This window comes from Pan paniscus, chromosome 3 (assembly GCF_029289425.2).
Source record: "Pan paniscus chromosome 3, NHGRI_mPanPan1-v2.0_pri, whole genome shotgun sequence".
NCBI classification, from domain to species: domain Eukaryota; kingdom Metazoa; phylum Chordata; class Mammalia; order Primates; family Hominidae; genus Pan; species Pan paniscus.
In genome coordinates this window covers 50,892,157-50,906,405 of record NC_073252.2, presented here as the reverse complement: position 1 = coordinate 50,906,405, position 14,249 = coordinate 50,892,157, and the positions used below count along the sequence as shown (strand labels likewise).

The window sequence follows — 14,249 nt, the reverse complement described above, 5'->3', positions numbered from 1 at the left end:
GAACTACCAAGCCTCGCTACTTACGCCCCAGGTCTCACAAAGTTCTGTCCAATCCAGCCTCTGGGGTTAAAGCTGGAGAAGAGATGCACATTCTCTTCTCCATTTCCCTCTCTTATTTTTGGCTCTGATAAAACATTTCTTCTCACAGGTCTCTGTCCCTCAATACAAGTAATTAACCCAAATAGATGTCTGCAAACCTCTGCTAACATTTTTAGCAGACACAGGAACTTCTCAATTTTATTGTAATTACTACAGACTATGGTAAAAGTAACAGCAAAGATTACTTACTAGGGTTTGGGGGGCATACATGGAAAAAGCACTTAATTCAAGCTCAGGGAAGTGAGCATGGGGAGCTGGAAGGATTCCTGAAAGACAATACAACAAAACTGAGAACCTAAGAAAAAGTGGCAATTAGCTAGGCTACACGGACACTTAAGAGTGTATATGTACTTAAAACAGTGTTTATGACAGCTCAGAGGTAAGAAAAAAGAACACATTTATTCATGGAGTTCACATTCTACCCTTCTTCAAAGGCCCAGCCCAAACATCTTTTATAAAGCCTTCTCTTCTCTTTTCCCATTAATCTATTTATACCCCTCTTTTGCATTTGTCACATTAACCTTCTATTATAATTATTTGTGAGCATATCCATCTCCCCTTACTAGAAGAGAAGCTCATTGTGGGTTCTGCCAAATTATTTTTCATATCCTGCACATTAATAACCACAATGACTTGCATAGAACAGGTGCTTAATTAAAAGCAATATGCCTAAAGAGGCCGAAAGTGCTTGGAATAAGCAGACTCATGTTTCATAAACGAATAACAGAATGGCATCAATGATTCAAGCAAGTAGATGTGATAGTAACCTCACTGATTCTAGATAAAAAGGAAAGGCTGGACAAGATCTTTCTTACCTGTTGGAATAATTTCTTAACTTTGTTGGTATCACCAGAGCATTTGTGAAATAGTGATCAAGAGAATAATTATTCGGTTCCTTGTATTCCACTTTTAAATTTACTAATATTTATTAAAAACCGATTGTGCTAGATGCTTTTTTATTTAAAATATTAATGAAATAAATGATTCATACAAAATACTATTACATACATGTGACACTTAAAGGCTGATAAAACAATTATGTTCCTGCCAAATAGCTGAAGAAATAGACAACTAAATATTACAATGAAACATTTCTTATCCTAACAAAATGGCAAACCAGTATAGGCAGCTGGATTCCTCCCTCAGCTCTGGGGAAGTTTTAGAACTCAAAATAAAATTATAGACAAAATTAACATAATAGACAAGAGGAGTACGTAGGAATATGGCAGAATGCTGTAGTACTTGTTTCATTAGGCAAAGCAATTTAAATGGGTCTTAAGTCTATTACAAGAGCAAATGGAGAAAATATTATATAAACAGAGTAAGAACACTAAATTTATGCAATAGAAAGCATAAATGAAGAAAAGAAATGCAAGGAAAGTATAAAAAATGAAAAAATATTTTTAAAATGATAGCAGTATTAGGTCCTAAAATAATAGAAGCTGCAATAAATATAAATGGGTTAATCTAGTCAATTAAAGTCAGAGACTCTAAGATTTTAATTAAAATATCTAACATATTCTTTGCAAGAGAAAATATGAGGATATAAAAAGAAGAAAGCACATATTAACAACAACCTTGAAGACCACACTGTGATGCCATTAGTTACATCTCCTTCCTCCAGAGGTAATAATTACTCCAAAGTTTGTGTCTATTATTTCAGAATTAGTTTACTATTACTGTGTAACAAATTATCACAAGCTTAGTGGCTTAAAACAACATACACATACTATCTCACAGTTTATGTGTGTCAGGTATTTGGGCATGGCTTAGCTGAGTCCTCTTTTCACAGTTTGACAAGGCTGCAATTAAGATTAAGATTGGCTGAGCTGTGTTCTCATCAAAGGCATAACCAGGGAAAGATCTAATTCCACATACTGTAGGTTGTTAGCAGAATTCCTCTTCATGTGGTTATAGGATTTAGATTTATGTTTTCTTACTGGTCATTGGTTTGGGGACACTTCCAACTCTTGAGAGTCCTTTGCCACATAGGTTTTGCTGTAGACTTACAACATCACAATGTGTCAACTTACTTCAGGGTCAGTATTTACTGAGAATGTTTCACTTCTGTCTGTGAAAATAGAAGAATGACATTCCACCGCCTTTGCAATAATCTATTGGTTAGAAGCCCATACTGCAAGGGAGGGGACTATACAATGGTATGACTCCTTGAGGGTCATCCTAGGATATGTCCACAATTTACATTGATTTACTTTTTCACTGTATATGTATATCCTAAAGTAGATATTGTTTAGTTTATATGTGATTTTCAGTTTTATGTAAGTGGAATCATCCTGTATATATTATTCTTCAATTTCTTTTCCACTCATAGTTATGTTTGCTTTATATTCATATGTTCCACTGTAGTTGTAATTTTCATGACCATATAGCAGTCTATTTTAAGACTGTCACAAAATTGATTTTTCATTGTATTATTTCAGTTTTTGCTATTATAACCAATATTTCTATGGGCATTTTTGTTCATGTTCTCACTGTAAATGTGTAGGAATTTCTCAAGAATTATAATCCTTTCTTTACACAGTAGCCAGAGGAAGTAGTCTTTTTACAACATAAATTAAACCCCTCCAGTGACATTTTGCTATACTTCGAATAAAATCCAAACTCCTTAAACTATAGTTTACAAAGCTTTACTTGCTCTGGCCTCTGACCATATCTGTTACCTCATCTTAAACTGATATTACCCTTTCCCACTACGGTCCACAATGGCCTTTTTTCTTTTTCTCAATATTCAGTTTTTTTATTCATTCCTGCCCTAAAGTCTTTTTACCCTGTTACTAGAATACTCTTCCTTGGGCTCTGAATGTAGACTCCATTTGATGTTGCATGACTAAGCTGACATATCTCCAGAGTGGCTTTCTGTAGCTACCAAATTCAAAGTAGACTTCTACTCACTGTCAGTCCCATAACTCTATTTTAATTATTTTCACAGAATCTATCCTTTTGATATATTTTTAAATTTATTATCTTCCTGTCAATGTGTTTAACTCTCTATTTTAAATGTAACTTCCCTGAGAACAAGTATCTTTTCCTGCTACTTATCTGTATATGTATAATATCTAGCAAAGTGTCTGGTACATAAGTAAAATAATAACTACACTATCAGATTTGGCAGAAGCAAAGATATAAGGTAAAATGGAGTATGAAACAACTTTTCTATAGACAGCAGGTGGGCTTAAGTGACATGCCTGTCCATTGTCTTATTAACACTTGTTAAGAAATATTGCCAGAAACAAAAAATAAAGAGTTTTCTGACAGTTTGAATTCTGAACTAGGAGGAAATGACATAACAACAGTGGATGAGTGAGTTTGGGGAAGGGTTAGGAAGTGCTGTTTTTCCAGGCCAATCATTTGGCATTTAGTTGTTGACAGCCTTCTTGGCTCACTAATTAGAACTGTAAAATTTCAGGTGAGTGACAGTAGCTTAAACACTAATTCTGCTTTTTGCAGCTGCAATCATTGGGAAGCTAATGGTATAATTGATGGATGCTGCCAGTTGCTGAAAAGAAGTGGAAATTAATACTTAAATTACCATTGTTAGAGGTCATAATCACATTTTCAGTTGCAACCAAAAGCAGTGCCTCAAACAATAAAAGTGTAATATAATTTTTGGGAGCAAACATGCCATTAGTACCTTGAATGTTGCTTATTATAAATACAGGTATAAATGTGTACATCAAATTTTACATTTCAATCTGTAATGGATTGAAGTTCTGCCCCATCCCCCAACTAACAGCCCTTAAAGAATAACAAAGAAAACTAAGATTTATCTAAACAGATAAATCCTCTGTAATAAAATATTTTTTCCACAAAAGGCATCAATTTCATCTTGGACCTCTTATAATTGTTGAACACATCTGCTTAGTTTTAAAATAATATATGCTTCACCATGGATTAAAGGAATTAAAACTTTTGGAAACCCATTTATAATGGAGCATAACCAGCTAATTGATTTTATAGTGGTAAAATGGACTTGAGCTCTTGAAATGGGATGCTATTGTGGTGATCAAGGATTTCTGAAATGATAGAACATCACAGTATTTATTTTTAAAACAATGTTTATGTCATATTCATCCTGTTCTAGTGAATGCAATTGAGACTATAGAAGTAGTGGCATTATTTTTTTTCTTCTGGTTTCCTTCATACACTTCTGTCCATTTCTTTTTGGTTTTCTTCATAGGCATGAAGAAAAAGTCGTGGGTTTGCCTTTATTTTTCCTTAATGTGATAATTCCAGATCCTGGCTGCACCTCATAAGTTCTGATTTAAGTGGTCTGAGGGTATCCTTGGCATAAGTATCTTTTCATTTGATTCTAATGTGCAGCCGGTGTTGAGAATCAGTATTTTACACTGTCTCCTTGGGTAGTTCATTCACTCTCATAATTTGAACGACTATCTTGATGACTCCCAAATGTGTATCATCAGCTCTAATTTTACCTGAGCTTTATGTTTGAAGGTGCAGATGCATGCTTGTCATCTCTCCTTGGATGGCCTCAACATGCCAGTACTGAACTCATCAACCACCAAGTGTCCTCCACCTGTTTTTTGTTCTATGTTTACTTTCTAGAATCTTGGAAATATTCTTTTGTTTCCTTTGTCTCTCCAACTATATTCAATTATTCAACAGTCTTGGCGATTTATCTTCTAAATGTTTCTCAAGTCTTTTCCTTTACGCTTACCTGAACTACCTTTGTTTAGTTACAATGTTACCGAATTGGCTTTTGTGACAATTTCAACATATTTTCCTTGTTCAGATCCTCTTCCCCACTAATAAAACCCACCCTATCTATCTGGGATGATCAATTTAAAACACCTGTTTAGCCACATCACTCACAGTCAAAATTCTTCAATGGCTTTTTATCATTTACTGGATCAGGCCCAAGCTTCTTAGCAAAGTTAGTTAAGGTAATTTCACCACTGGTTTATGTCTCTTTTCTCATTACTTGATTCTACCTGATTCATACTTTAGGATAGAGTATAAGGAACTACTTACGGTTGTCCCTAAATATGAAGTTCTCCTAATTCTTCATGCTTTTGTTCATATTCTTATTTTGTCTAAAATTACCTTTACTTTTTCATAAAACATTTAACTTCTAATCATCCCTTACTACTTTATATCACCTCCTGCTAAAAGGCTTCTCTGACTTGCCAGACTTGAATAAATGTCCCTCTGTCCTCTCCTAGCACTTTTGGAATTCCCTTGTAATAGAATTAGCCTTGTTAAAGTGAAATAATTTACTTACTTATCTGCCTCTCCACTAAAATGTAAGCAGGAGCTGTGTCTTACCATCTTCATATCCTCAGTGCCTACCTCGAGCTCTGTCAGAAACTTAGTAGGCTTTAACTGCACACTTTTTGAATGAGATGATTGCTGACAGCACCACGAAATCAACATGTATCCTTTAGACACTACCACTCAATGAAGGTGTTTTCCCTACTGTGAAATGGGTTGAGGAATTACTGTCTTTTTTTTTTTTTTTTTTTTTTTGAGACGGAGTCTCGCTCTGTTGCCCAGGCTGGAGTGCAGTGGCGCGATCTCGGCTCACTGCAACCTCCGCCTCCCGGGTTCACGCCATTCTCCTGCCTCAGCCTCCTGAGTAGCTGGGACTACAGGCGCCCACCACCACGGCCGGCTAATTTTTGAGACGGGGTTTCACCGTGTTGGCCAGGATGGTCTCGATCTCCTGACATTGTGATCTGCACACCTCAGATTCCCAAAGTGCTGGGATTACAGGCGTGAGCCACCGCGCCGGGCCCATAATTTTTTATGATCATTTCTCTTGAGACATTTCAGAAGGCATCAGGCAGCATTAACAAGAAACATCAGCTTGTTTTCACAGGTGCACGTTTTTATTTGATACTGCCTTCAAAACATTCCTAGTGATTTTATGTGTGAAGCTTTCCTTATCTAATGCCTAATTGCATTCTATGCTCTTTGCACAGTGAATTCTTGATTATCCATGGTCATGGTAGAAAGGGAGAGCGTGGATAATCTAAAAATCTCATTTGCATCAGCTGCCTCTCTCACCAAATCTTTTGCCAGAGATAGTAATGAGTGTATCAAAGCTAGTGGAAGTACAAATGAGCTGTGAAATGGCAAAAACACGTGTTGCCAAATGAAAAGCTCTGAGTAATACACATCTGGATAGTCAGTTACAGAATAACAGAATTAACTATATTTTAAAACTAGGAACTTAGTGTTTATGATTGATGACAAAGAAGACTGACGTCTCCTGCTCTGTTATCAGGACTCATTTTACCCATGGACAAAGTAAATGATTGTATACATGCTATTGTTTCAGGTGTGCTGGGTAGGTCTGGCTATCCTTAAACCCTATGAACATATACTTTTTATTCTGATCACATAGAGTTTTAGGAAACATATTTCATTCTCAGGTTTGGAGGACAGTTACGAGGCAGGTAAGTCAATGTAAGCATTATTTCTGTAGTCATTTACCAAATGGCTATCTTATCTTAGTGGAGTTAATAAGGTCAGTTGGAACTTCCAGAGTGCCCTGGATGTACCTGGAGTTTTTAATACCCATATAGTTTAAAAACTACAGTAAAACCCACATATGTATATTTGTAGTAAGACCTACATATGTATATTTGTAGTAAAACCCACATATGTATATTTGTAGTAAAACCCACATATGTATATTTGAAACCCATATGCTGAAATTGTTGGAGATGTCAAAAACCTTAGAGCTTTACAGGGCATACTCTGTATATTAGATATTAGAGTTATAGAACCAATGGGATGTGTGTGTGTGTATATATATATATACTCATATAGGGGTATATATATATTTATATATATGTGTGTATATACAAAGTGACTTATTTTAAGTAATTGGCTCACACCATTATAGAGGCTGGCAAGTCTAAAATCTGCAGGATGGGCCAGCAGGCTGGAGACCCAGGAAGAGGGTCTTCATGCTGTGTCTACAGGCATAATTAATTCTCCTTGCTCAGGGAGGTCAGCCTTTTGTTCAGTTAAGGCCTTCAGTAGATTGGATGCAGCCCATTCTAATTATGAAGGGCAATCTTCTTTACTCAGAGTTCACCAATTTAAATGTTAATTTCATCCCAAAACACCCTCACACAAACAACCAGAATAATGTTTGACCACATATCTGGGCACTGTGGACCAGACAGCTTGACGTAAAATTCGCTATCATACATCTGTTAGATGATAAAAGAAGCCCAAGAAAGTTAAATAACTTGCCTGAGCTTCTGGTAATTGAGCTCAGACTTGTATCCAAATCTTCTTATTTCTTAATTGATGTCTTCTGCCACAGACTACTGATTTTTCACAACTGTGGTAATGAGAAGAAAAAGAATTTAGCTCAGAAATAAATGGCTCAGAATTAAATACAAATAGTGTTTCATTTTAAAAAGTCTATTGAACAGGACTCATGACATTTCAGAATGTCTAGTGTACATGATCCCTGACTAAATTGACAGTAGCAGATTCCTATTTTTTTAAATGACAGTTATATTGAAATATGTCACATACCATAAACATCACCATTTTATTGTTTTTTATTTTTTAGTTTTTATTTCCATAGGTTTTTGGGGAACAGTTGGCATTTGGTTATATGAGTAAGTTCTTTAGCGGTGATTTGTGAGATTTTGTTGCACCCATTACCCAAGCAGTACACACTGAACCCAATTTATAGTCTTTTATCTCTCACCCCCTCCCACCTTTTCCCCTAAGTCCCCAAAGTCCATTGTATCATTCTGATGCCTTTGCATCCTCATAGCTTAGCTCCTACTTATGAGTGAGAACATATAATGTTTGGTTTTCCATTCTTGAATTACTGAACTTGGAATATTAGCCTCCAGTTCCATCCAGATTGCTGCCAATACAATTAATTTGTTCCTTTTTATGGCTGAGTGGTATTCCATCATATACATATGATGGAATATATATATACACACATATATGTATGTATATATACATATATGTATATGCATGTATATATACACACATACACATATGTATATGTATGTATATATACATATATACGTGTGTGTGTATATACACACATATATATACACATATGTATATATACCAAAGCCCTCACCAAAATTGGCATAAAAGGGACATACCTCGAGCTAATAAAAGCCAGCTATGACAAAACCATAGCCAACATAATACTGAATGGGGAAAAGGTAAAAGCATTCCCACTGAGAACTGGAACAAGACAAGGATGGCCACTCTCACCACTTGTATTTAACATAGTACTGGAAGTCCTAGCCAGAGCAATCACACAAGAGAAAGAAACTAGGGCATCCAAATCGGTAAAGAAGAAGTCAAACTGTTGCTGATTGCTGATGATTTTTTTTTTTTTTTTTTTTTTTTTTTGAGACGGAGTCTTGCTCTTCACCCAGGCTGGAGTACAGTGGCGTGATCTCGGCTCATTGCAAGGTCTCCCTCCCGGGTTCACGCCATTCTCCTGCTTCAGCCTCCTGAGTAGCTGGGACTACAGGTGCTCGCCACCAAGCCCTGCTAATTCTTTTTATTTTTTAGTAGAGATGGGGTTTCACCGTGTTAGCCAGGATGGTCTTGATCTCCTGACCTCGTGATCCGCCTGCCTCGGCCTCCCAAAGTGCTGGGATTACAGCCGTGAGACACCATGCCCGGCCTATGATGATAAGATCTTATGCCTCCAAAAAGCTCCTAGAACTGATAGATGAATTCAGCAACGTTTCAGGATACAAAATTAATGTACACAAACCAGTAGCTCTGCTATACACTGATAGCAAACTAGCTGAAAATCAAATCAAGAACTCAACCCCTTTTACAATAGGTGCAAAAAACCCCCAAAACTTAACAATATACCTAACTGAGGACATGAAAGACCTTTACAAGGAAAACTACAAAACACTGCTGAAAGAAATCATAGACAACACAAACAAATTGAAACACATCCCATGCTCATGGATGGGTAGAATCAATATTGTGAAAATGAACATACTGCCAAAAGCAATCTACAAATGCAATGCAATTCCCATTAAAATACCACCATCAATCTTCACAGAACTAAAAAAAGTCCTAAAATTCATATGGAACCAAAAAAGAGCCTGCATAGCCAAAGCAAGACTAAGCAAAAAGAGCAAATCTGGAGGCATCACATTACCTGATATATATATATATATGGCTATAGTCACCAAAACAGCATGGTACTGGTATAAAAATAGGCATGTAGACCAATGGAACAGAATAGAGAGCACAAAATAAGCCCAAATACTTACAGCAAACTGATCCTTGACGAAGCAAACAAAAGCATAAAGTGGAGAAAGCACACCCTATTCAACAAATGGTGCTCAGATGATTGGCAAGTCACATGTAGAAAGAATACAAAAGTCAACTCAAGATGGACAAAGGACTTAAATATAAGACCTGAAACCATAAAAATTCTAGAAGACCACTTTGGAAAAACCCTTCTAGACATTGGCTTAGGCAAAGACTTCACGACCAAGAACCCAAAAGCAAATGCAAGAAAAGCAAAGATAAATAGGCTACACTTAATTAAACTAAAGAGCTTCTGCACTGCAAAAGGAACAGTCAGCGGAGTAAACAGACAACCCACAGAGTGGGAGAAGATCTTTGCAATCTATAGGTCTGGCAAAGCACTAATACGCAGCATCTACAAGGAACTCAAATTAGCAAGGAAAAAAGCAAACAATCACATCAAAAAGTGGGCTAAGGATATGAATAGACAGTTCCCAAAAGCAGATATACAAATGGTCAACAAATACATGAAAACATGCTCACCATCACCAATGATCAGGGAAATGCAAATCAAAACCACAATTTGATACCACCTCACTCCTGCAAGAATGACCATTATTAAAAAATAAAAAATAATAGAGTTGGCTTGGATGCAGTGAAAAAGGACATTTCTACACTGCTGGTGAGAATGTAAACATCACTATTTTAAAGTATACAGTTCAGTGATTTTTAATGTATTCACAAACTTGTACAATTACCATGATCTATTTCCAAAACATTTAATCGCCCCCCAAAGAAATACTATACTATTAGGTTGGTGAAAAGTAATTACAGTTTCCTCCATTTTTAAAAGCAATGGCAAAAACAACTACTTTTGCACCAACCTAATAATTAGAAGTCACTCCCCATTATCCTTCCCTCTATTCTTTGAAAACCATGAATCTACTTTTTGTTTGTATAAATATACCTTTTCTGGACATTTTATATAAATGGAAATATATAATATGTGCCCTTTCATGACTGACTCTTTTCACTTAACATAATGTTTCAAAAATTCATTCATGTTGTAGAATGTGTCAGTTTTTTTCTTCTTTTATTGCCAAATACTATTCAATTATATGGATATACTAACTTTTGTTCATCTATTAGATATTTTTGTTCATCTAGATAGATATTTGAGTTGTTTCTACTTTCTTTCTTTCTTTTTTTTTTTTTTAAGACAGAGTTTTGCTCTTGTTGCCCAGGCTGGAGTGCAATGGTGCAATCTCGGCTCACTGCAACCTCTGCCTCCCAGGTTCAAGTGATTCTCCTGCCTCAGCCTCCCAAGTAGCTGGGATTACAGGTGCCTGCCACCATGCTCAGCTAATTTTTGTATTTTTAGTAGAGATGGGGTTTCACCACATTGGCCAGGCTGGTCTCGAACTCCTGACCTCAGGTGATCCAGCCGCCTCGGCCTCCCAAAGTGTTGGGATTACAGGCATGAGCCACCGTGCCCGGCTGAGTTGTTTCTACTTTTTAGCTATTATAAATAATCCTGCTATAAACATATGCGTACACATTTTTTATGGACTATTGTTTTCAATTCTTTGATATATTATTAAGAGTTGAGTTGCTAGGTCCTATGGTAACTTTTTGAGAAGCTGTCAGACTGTTTTCCACAGTAGCTGCACCATTTTCCACCACCAGTAGTGCATGGGGTACTAATTTCTCCACATGCTCAACACTTGTTATTGCCTGTCTTTTTTATTACAACAATGACTGTAGTTGTGAAGTTGTATCTAATTGTGGTTTTGATTTGTATTTCCATAATGACTAATGATTTTTAGTATCTTTTTATGTGGCTATTAGCTGTTGGTATATCTTTGGAGAAATTTTTATTTAAATCTTTTGCCCATTTTAAAATCGAATTTTTAAACGGTTGATTTGTGAGAGTTCTTTATATATTTTGGCAATAAGCCTGTTATCAGATATATATTTGCAAATATTTTTCCCCATTCTATGCACTGTCTTTTCACTTTGTTGATGATGTTCTTTGAAACATTAAAGTTTTTAATTTTATATATTATTTACATGAAAATTTAAGGAATCCAGAATAGCAAAAAAACACCCTTGAAAAAAATAAATGTGGGTGTTTAAGTAAATTTGGGGTGGTTAAGTCTGATTACTTATTTTTCTTTTTCTGTTTGTGTATTTGGTATCATGTCTAAGAGACCATTGATTCATCCAAGATTACAAGGATTTAGGTTTTCTTCCGAGAGCTTTATACTTTTAGCTCTTACATTTATTCTGTGATTCATTTTGAGGGTTTTCTTTTGTCTATGTTGTGAAGTAGGTATCCAGCTTCCTTCTTTTGCAGATTCAGTTGTCTCAGCATTATTTCTTGAAAAGACTATTCTTTCCCATTCCCATTCTTTCCCTGTTGCGCAGGCTGGAGTGCATTGGCACGATCTTGGCTCACTGCAACCTCCACCTCCTGGGTTCAAGCAATTCTTCTGCCTCAGAAGAATCCTGGAGCCCTTATCAAAAGTCTATTGATCTTAAGTGTAAGGGTTTATTTCGGGATCTAAATTCTATTCCAATTATCTGTATGACTATCCTTGTGCCAGTAGCATACTGTTTTGATTACTATAGCTTTGTAAGAAATTTTGAAGTCAGAAAGTATGAAACCCCCAAATTTATTTTTTTCCAAGGGTGTTTTTTGCTATTCTGGATTCCTTAAATTTTAATGTAAATTTTAGGATCTTCATGTCAATATCCACAAAACAGGAGGTTGAGATATTAATTGGGATTGCATTGAATCTGTGGACCAGGTTGGGAAGTATTTCCATCTTAGCAATATTGAGTCTCCTAATCCATGTACGTGGGATATCTTTCCTTTTACTTAGTTTTTTTTTTTTTTTTGAGATGGAGTCTCGCTCTGTCGCCCAGGCTGGAGTGCAGTGGCATGATCTCGGCTCACTGCAACCTCCACCTCCCGGCCTCCCGGGTTCAAGCGATTCTTCTGCCTCAGCCTCCTGAGTAGCTGGGACTACAGGCGCATGCCACCACCCCTGGCTAATTTTTCTATTTTTAGTACAGACAGGGTTTCACCATATTGGCCAGGCTGGTCTCGAACTCCTGACCTCATGATCTGCCCACCTTGGCCTCCCAAAGTGCTGGGATTAGAGGCGTGAGCCACCGCACCCGGCCTACTTAGTTCTTCTTTAATTTCATTCCACAGTATTTTGTAGTTTTTAGTATGCATGTGTTGCACTTCTTTGAGAAACTTATTTCTAAATATTTCATTCTTTTAATGCTGTAAGTGGAATTATTTTCTTTATTTTATTTTTACAATATTTATTGCTAGTATGTAGAAATATAACTGATTTTTGTATATTGGTCTTGCATCTTGCCATCTTGCTGAACTTGGCCCCTGTAATTTTGATAACCAGTAAATATTCCCATGTATTTCCAAAAGCTTCTAGGTTGGGAAAGGTGGTATTCTGCCTAAGTGAAGAAAGCTTGAGCATGATCTGAAAGGTAAGTGTTGAATCCCGGAGAACTAAATAGTTCTGCCTAATAAAAAACTGGGGGTCTTAGAATTGTCAGTGCTTAAAATTGGGATTGATAAGCCTCTTGACATGGAAAAAGAGACATGGATGAAAAGGATACACCTGCAAGAGTGACCCAGCTGCACTCATGGTGATTAGTGAGTACTAAAGAGGAGTGAATTAGAGAGAAATTTTTGTGGTGAGAATGGCAGAAGAATTGTAAATGGTCTTATGGTGTATTTTTATTTTATGCTGTCCACAAATATCCCATAATGATAACTAATCCTTTAGTCACAGTCTATGGCACCTTTGTGTATGTTTTACATTTTACAAAAGAAGAAAAAATGTTGTTTCTTAACTGAGTCAACTTGAGATTATATTAATCTGGCATGGCATGGGAATGAAATAGTCTGGTTAATCTTAATCTATTTAAAAGGAGAGCCAGCATTATGTTACATAGTCTACCGATATCCAAAGAGCTGGAATACTGTAAAATGTATCTCCATTAAGCTTTTCCTAAAGAGGCAACATGGTAGTGTCCATTATAGGAAAGGGAAAGATAAATAGAAGTAAATAGGAAGTATTCTTCATATATTATTATATACTAACAACATATGTGTTACATTTATGAAGTAGGAACTGTCATTACCATCATCCCATCTTAAAGATAGGGAAACAAACTTCAGAGAAATTTAAACATTATTTAGAGTAATGCAGCTAATATAAGTGGTAAAACTAAGTCTCTGATTCCAAAGCCCCTCCTATTTCCACCATATTGTTGATTTTCAGGACATCCGTGTTGCCCAAATTCAGGAGTGCTGTTCACACAGAATACAACGTGAATGGTGTCTTTTAGAGTTGGCAGCACAGCAGCTCTGAAAAGGAAAGAAGACTTGGGTCCTAGCTATGTGAACTGAGAAAGTCACTTACCTTTCCTGAATGTGCATTTCCGCAGTTGTACAATAGGGATTCTAATATCATCTCTTGACTACTGCGTGAGGCTTTGCTGTGAACTAGAAGAGATCATGTGAAAGGGCTTCATAAAAACATTAAGCAGGCCCTTTCTTCCATGAGAACTGTGGGGCTGTGGGGAGGGTTAAAAAATAAAAAAATAAATAAAGCAGATAGAAGTAAGGAATGGTGAAGAAGAGGCAGAATTGACGTCAATTTCTTAGCCTGTCACTGGGTCATCATTACAAACATTAGCATTATACTAGAGGTGTCTGCTGGCATCAGTGCTTGGGAATTTTAGTTAATAGAATGCTGACTGACACAAGGTTTGTTCCCAGGTATTTCTGCAGAATGAAAGCTTCCAGGAGTGCAAGGCCATCCAGCTACATCCAGATTCTGTATTTAAAGGTG

The 14,249-nt window shown here is 36.4% G+C and overlaps 1 protein-coding gene across 3 annotated transcripts in view; it reads right to left on the bottom strand.

Moving 5' to 3' along the window:
* Window positions 1-487: 487 nt before the first annotated feature.
* The window catches only part of NAA11 (N-alpha-acetyltransferase 11, NatA catalytic subunit), a 173,485-nt gene continuing 159,723 nt past the window's right edge, over window positions 488-14,249 (bottom strand). For 2 of the 3 annotated variants that reach the window (XR_008625147.2, XM_055111373.2), the window contains one exon: window positions 488-7,435. The gene's annotated coding sequence lies outside the window, so the exon portion shown is untranslated. The remainder of the gene's footprint in view (window positions 7,436-14,249) is intronic. The other variant, XR_008625148.1, reaches the window with a different exon arrangement.